Raw genomic sequence first — 7533 nt, 5'->3', positions numbered from 1 at the left:
CTGAACAGGTAAGAACAGAGTACCTGAGCAGGTAAGAACAGAGTACCTGAGCAGGTAGTGAACAGAGTACCTGAGCAGGTAGTGAACAGAGTACCTGAACAGGTAGTGAACAGAGTACCTGAACAGGTAGTGAACAGGTAGAGAACAGAGTACCTGAGCAGGTAAAGAACAGAGTACCTGAACAGGTAGTGAACAGAGTACCTGAACAGGTAGTGAACAGGTAGAGAACAGAGTACCTGAACAGGTAGAAGAACAGAGTACCTGAGCAGGTAGTGAACAGAGTACCTGAACAGGTAGAGAACAGAGTACCTGAACAGGTAGTGAACAGGTAGAGAACAGAGTACCTGAACAGGTAGTGAACAGAGTACCTGAACAGGAGGTGAACAGAGTACCTGAACAGGTAGTGAACAGGTAGAGAACAGAGTACCTGAACAGGTAGAGAACAGAGTACCTGAACAGGTAGAGAACAGAGTACCTGAGCAGGTAGAGAACAGAGTACCTGAGCAGGTAGTGAACAGAGTACCTGAACAGGTAGAGAACAGAGTACCTGAACAGTAGGTGAACAGAGTACCTGAACAGATAGAGAACAGAGTACCTGAGCAGGTAATGAACAGAGTACCTGAACAGGAGGTGAACATAGTACCTGAACAGGTAGAGAACAGAGTACATGAACAGGTAGAGAACAGAGTACCTGAACAATAGGTTAACAGCGTACATGAACAGGTAGAGTACAGAGTACCTGAGCAGGAGGTGAACAGAGTACCTGAGAAGGTAAAGAACAGAGTACCCGAACAGGTAGAGAACAGAGTACCTGAACATGTAAGAACAGAGTACCTGAACAGGAAGTGAACAGAGTACCTGAACAGGTAGAGAACAGAGTACCTGAACAGGTAGTGAACAGGTAGTGAACAGAGTACCTGAACAAGTAGAGAACAGAGTACCTGAGCAGGTAGTGGACAGAGTACCTGAACAGGTAGAGAACAGAGTACCTGAACAGTAGGTGAACAGAGTACCTGAACAGGTAGAGTACAGAGTACCCGAGCAGTAGGTGAACAGAGTACCTGAACAGGTAGAGAACAGAGTACCTGAACAGGTAGTGAACAGGTAGAGAACAGAGTACCTGAACGGGTAGAGAACAGAGTACCTGAGCAGGTAGTGAACAGATTCCTGAACAGGAGGTGAACAGAGTACCTGAACAGGTAGAGAACAGAGTACCTGAACAGGTAGAGTACAGAGTACCTGAGCAGGAGGTGAACAGAGTACCTGAGCAGGTAGAGAACAGAGTACCTGAACAGTAGGTGAACAGGTAGTGAACAGAGTACCTGAACAGGTAGAGAACAGAGTACCTGAACAGTAGGTGAACAGAGTACCTGAATAGGTAGAGAACAGAGTACCTGAACAGGTAGTGAACAGGTAGTGAACAGAGTACCTGAACAGGTAGAGAACAGAGTACCTGAGCAGGTAGTGAACAGAGTACCTGAACAGGTAGTGAACAGGTCGAGAACAGAGTACCTGAACAGGTAGAGAACAAAGTACCTGAGCAGGTAGTGAACAGAGTACCTGAACAGGTAGAGAACAGAGTACCTGAGCAGGTAGTGAACAGAGTACCTGAACAGGTAGAGAACAGAGTACCTGAACAGGAGGTGAACAGAGTACCTGAACAGGTAGAGAACAGAGTACCTGAACAGGAGGTGAACAGAGTACCTGAACAGGTAGAGAACAGAGTATCTGAGCAGGTAGTGAACAGAGTACCTGAACAGGTAGTGAACAGGTAGAGAACAGAGTACCTGAACAGGTAGAGAACGGAGTACCTGAACAGTAGGTGAACAGCATACCTGAACAGGTAGAGTACATAGTACCTGCGCAGGAGGTGAACAGAGTACCTGAGCAGGTAAAGAACAGAGTACCCGAACAGGTAGAGAACAGAGTACCTGAACAGGTAAGAACAGAGTACCTGAGCAGGTAGTGAACAGAGTACCTGAGCAGGTAAAGAACAGAGTACCTGAACAGGTAGTGAACAGAGTACCTGAACAGGTAGTGAACAGGTAGAGAACAGAGTACCTGAGCAGGTAAAGAACAGAGTACCTGAACAGGTAGTGAACAGAGTACCTGAACAGGTAGTGAACAGGTAGAGAACAGAGTACCTGAACAGGTAGAGAACAGAGTACCTGAACAGGTAGTGAACAGGTAGTGAACAGAGTACCTGACCAGGTAGAGAACAGAGTACCTGAGCAGGTAGTGAACAGAGTACCTGAACAGGTAGAGAACAGAGTACCTGAACAGGTAGTGAACAGGTAGAGAACAGAGTACCTGAACAGAGTACCTGAACAGGAGGTGAACAGAGTACCTGAACAGGTAGTGAACAGGTAGAGAACAGAGTACCTGAACAGGTAGAGAACAGAGTACCTGAACAGGTAGTGAACAGGTAGAGAACAGAGTACCTGAACAGGTAGAGAACAGAGTACCTGAGCAGGTAGTGAACAGAGTACCTGAACAGGTAGAGAACAGAGTACCTGAACAGGTAGAGAACAGAGTACCTGAGCAGGTAGTGAACAGAGTACCTGAACAGGTAGAGAACAGAGTACCTGAGCAGGTAGTGAACAGAGTACCTGAACAGGTAGAGAACAGAGTACCTGAATAGGTAGAGAACAGAGTACCTGAACAGGAGGTGAACAGAGTACCTGAACAGGTAGAGAACAGAGTACCTGAACAGTAGGTGAACAGAGTACCTGAACAGGTAGAGAACAGAGTACATGAACAGGTAGAGAACAGAATACCTGAACAGTAGGTGAACAGCATACCTGAACAGGTAGAGTGCATAGTACCCGAACAGGTAGAGAACAGAGTACCTGAACAGGTAGTGAACAGAGTACCTGACCAGGTAGAGAACAGAGTACCTGAACAGGTAGTGAACAGAGTACCTGACCAGGTAGAGAACAGAGTACCTGAGCAGGTAGTGAACAGAGTACCTGAACAGGTAGAGAACAGAGTACCTGAACAGGTAGTGAAGAGGTAGAGAATAGAGTACCTGAACAGGTAGAGAACAGAGTACCTGAGCAGGTAGTGAACAGAGTACCTGAACAGGTAGTGAACAGGTAGAGAACAGAGTACCTGAACAGGTAGAGAACAGAGTACCTGAACAGGTAGTGAACAGGTAGTGAACAGAGTACCTGAACAGGTAGTGAACAGGTAGAGAACAGAGTACCTGAACAGGTAGAGAACAGAGTACCTGAGCAGGTAGTGAACAGAGTACCTGAACAGGTAGAGAACAGAGTACCTGAACAGGTAGTGAACAGGTAGAGAACAGAGTACCTGAACAGGTAGTGAACAGAGTACCTGAACAGGAGGTGAACAGAGTACCTGAACAGGTAGTGAACAGGTAGAGAACAGAGTACCTGAACAGGTAGAGAACAGAGTACCTGAACAGGTAGTGAACAGGTAGAGAACAGAGTACCTGAACAGGTAGAGAACAGAGTACCTTAGCAGGTAGTGAACAGAGTACCTGAACAGGTAGAGAACAGAGTACCTGAACAGGAGGTGAACAGAGTACCTGAACAGGTAGAGAACAGAGTACCTGAACAGTAGGTGAACAGAGTACCTGAACAGGTAGAGAACAGAGTACCTGAACAAGTAGAGAACAGAGTACATGAACAGGTAGAGAACAGAGTACCTGAACAGTAGGTGAACAGAGTACCTGAACAGGTAGAGAACAGAGTACCTGAACAAGTAGAGAACAGAGTACATGAACAGGTAGAGAACAGAGTACCTGAACAGTAGGTGAACAGCATACCTGAACAGGTAGAGTACATAGTACCCGAACAGGTAGAGAACAGAGTACCTGAACAGGTAGTGAACAGAGTACCTGACCAGGTAGAGAACAGAGTACCTGAACAGGTAGTGAACAGAGTACCTGACCAGGTAGAGAACAGAGTACCTGAGCAGGTAGTGAACAGAGTACCTGAACAGGTAGAGAACAGAGTACCTGAACAGGTAGTGAAGAGGTAGAGAATAGAGTACCTGAACAGGTAGAGAACAGAGTACCTGAGCAGGTAGTGAACAGAGTACCTGAACAGGAGGTGAACAGAGTACCTGAACAGGTAGAGAACAGAGTACCTGAACAGGTAGTGAACAGGTAGAGAACAGAGTACCTGAACAGGTAGAGAACAGAGTACCTGAACAGGTAGTGAACAGAGTACCTGAACAGGTAGAGAACAGAGTACCTGAACAGTAGGTGAACAGAGTACCTGAACAGGTAGAGAACAGAGTACCTGAACAAGTAGAGAACAGAGTACCTGAACAGGTAGAGAACAGAGTACCTGAGCAGGTAGTGAACAGGTAGAGAACAGAGTACCTGAACAGGTAGAGAACAGAGTACCTGAGCAGGTAGTGAACAGAGTACCTGAACAGGTAGAGAACAGAGTACCTGAACAGGTAGAGAACAGAGTACCTGAGCAGGTAGTGAACAGAGTACCTGAACAGGTAGAGAACAGAGTACCTGAACAGGTAGTGAAGAGGTAGAGAATAGAGTACCTGAACAGGTAGAGAACAGAGTACCTGAGCAGGTAGTGAACAGAGTACCTGAACAGGAGGTGAACAGAGTACCTGAACAGGTAGAGAACAGAGTACCTGAACAGGTAGTGAACAGGTAGATAACAGAGTACCTGAACAGGTAGAGAACAGAGTACCTGAGCAGGTAGTGAACAGAGTACCTGAACAGGTAGTGAACAGGTAGTGAACAGGTAGAGAACAGAGTACCTGAACAGGTAGAGAACAGAGTACCTGAACAGGTAGTGAACAGGTAGTGAACAGAGTACCTGAACAGGTAGAGAACAGAGTACCTGAGCAGGTAGTGAACAGAGTACCTGAACAGGTAGAGAACAGAGTACCTGAACAGTAGGTGAACAGAGTACCTGAACAGGTAGAGAACAGAGTACCTGAACAAGTAGAGAACAGAGTACATGAACAGGTAGAGAACAGAGTACCTGAACAATAGGTGAACAGCATACCTGAACAGGTAGAGTACATAGTACCTGAGCAGGAGGTGAACAGAGTACCTGAGCAGGTAAAGAACAGAGTACCCGAACAGGTAGAGAACAGAGTACCTGAACAGGTAAGAACAGAGTACCTGAGCAGGTAGTGAACAGATAGAGAACAGAGTACCTGAACAGGTAGAGAACAGAGTACCTGAGCAGGTAGTAAACAGAGTACCTGAACAGGTAGAGAACAGAGTACTTGAGCAGGAGGTGAACAGAGTACCTGAACAGGTAGAGAACAGAGTACCTGATGTTGGAATCTGACTCTGGTCTCATGTTAGACTAAGACCCTCACAGGTGTTTTTCAAACAAAGGAGCATCCATGTTTTCCTTCCTTTTAACAAAGGCCTGATCTGGGGTCTGATAGAAACTCCATGCAGGATGACCACACCTCCCAGCTCCAGCCGAAACCTGATGCTGGCCCCTCATTGGCCAAGAAAGGGCCCCCCACTGGGTGTACTATCTGGTTTATAAGCCAGCAAGAAGCTCAAATCGGCCTCTTCCCTCCGGACTCGTCCTGGGACAAGAAGATTCACCAGGAAGCGCTTGCCTCACCAAATCCTGCCAGGTCACATGTTACATTCGCTGGTCGAACAACAGACTGTGTTTTATATTTTTGTTTGGGTCCTGTAGTGCAAGAACGGATAACTTCTACGACCCGTTCTCCCACCCTTTAGTGTACACATTGTCTGCAAAAGGACGACTAATTCCCGTTTCACTCAGCCGAAGTTCCTCTCCTCTCTGCAGCAAGGAGATTGAGTCTGCGCCAAGCTCCGTAGCAGAGCGCCACCGAGGGTCTCCTACTACTCGAGGACCTGTCCCATCGAAAATAAGCTTCTCACAGTAAGAGTATCTTGGTATCTGGGCGTAGCTTAGCTTAGCTTAGTTCATTTAATTGTTATTCCTGTATCTTGTTGTGTTAAGTTACTGTCGTGTTAAAACGTGTTATTGCAAGCATCGCGGACCACGGAGTCCCGTTATATTGTGTATTTCCTGCCGTAACTGTTTGCATTAGATCCGTCGCTGCTAGTGGATGTGGAGTTTGTGATTTAAACTAAAACCACGGTGGCCGACCCTCGTTTCGCCGACCGAGTTTTGGGGTGATAGGAAAGCAATACTTCTATTCCACCGCAGCGATAAAGATCTGTTTTGTTTTGGGGATTCTTTTATTTTGTTTCGGTTTTATTCTCTCTTCTTTAAATCGGCTCTGTGAGTGAGATTTAGAACCGTAACTATCACCGTATAAGCGTGACTGGTCGGTTCAGAACCCGACCGCAGAGTTTTACGGATAGATCAGCTGTTCTCACATCTCACTGCGGCACCGAGCACCGCGGTCAGAGCTCGGTTTTCCTTCTCTTTCTCCCCCTCTCTCTCTCTCTCTCTCTCTCTCCCTACTAACCCGCACACACACACATGGTTAGATTCACTGATTTTTGTTGACCATCTCAGACCCGTGGTTAGTCATCTATTGTCCCAACCCACAGTGTGCGTCGTCCCACGTGGTTACAGACGTAGCCCCCTCTCAGCCATTTTGTCGTAGTCTCTAGACTCCGCCATCTTTGCTTGTAGGTCCACGCCCCGTTTGAGATTACCCCCACCACTGTCTGAGTGGCTCCCTCCTTTTCCACACACACACACACACACACATATATATATATACATATCCTTACCCCACTTTATTCATTTGACTTTAGGTATTAGACACATAATTGTATGATAGTGTTTGTTGGTTTGATATTATCTGATTTGATCATTTATTATTTTAATTCGATAAACTGTTATATTTTAAAGAGCAGTCTTCTGTGATTACTTGTGCATATGTGTGTAATAATAACTGGATGTAGTGGCCTGTGCTCGAACTTAAACCTTCACCCTCACTCCAAACGTGTAATAGTATTCAGACTGTTAATATCGTAGGTGAACACTAATTATGAGACTTAGTTTATAGTTTGGTTATTGGTCCCTGTCCGCAGGGTGGTGCCCCGTTCTTATTAGTAATTACTAATTAACTTAATGATGTTAATAACTCCATTGATGTTGATAGTTTAGTTTCATATTTGCTGATAACCAAACACGCTCCTTTACGTTCCCAACACTGAACAGGTAGTGAACAGAGTACCCGAGCAGGTAGTGAACAGAGTACCTGAACAGGCGTGGGTGTGTATTGCACCCATTATAAAATCTGTAATGGACCCAAAATGTTCCTGAAACTTAATCTGTGACTTCATGAAAACTGTGCTAGCTATCAAAATGTCCATTTGGCTCAATAACGACCAGCGTTTTGTCTACGTTTTAAACTTAAAATTATTTTTCTTTAAGTACAAGTAGTCACTATGGGTCCAAAGTTAAGTGTTTTTTTTGCTCTCTTCACACTGAAACCCCATTCAAGTCAATGGGGTGATTTTGCTCCGTTGTTCGCGATTTTCGGGAAAACCGCTGGGCGAATCTCTCTAAAAAATACTTAGCACACTATTCCCGATCAGGCCGCACATTTTGATGT

Source organism: Anarhichas minor, unplaced genomic scaffold, assembly GCF_050575085.1.
Source record: "Anarhichas minor isolate MPS153535 unplaced genomic scaffold, ASM5057508v1 ptg000059l, whole genome shotgun sequence".
Classification (NCBI taxonomy): Eukaryota; Metazoa; Chordata; class Actinopteri; order Perciformes; family Anarhichadidae; genus Anarhichas; species Anarhichas minor.
Note: the sequence above shows the minus strand (reverse complement) of the source record.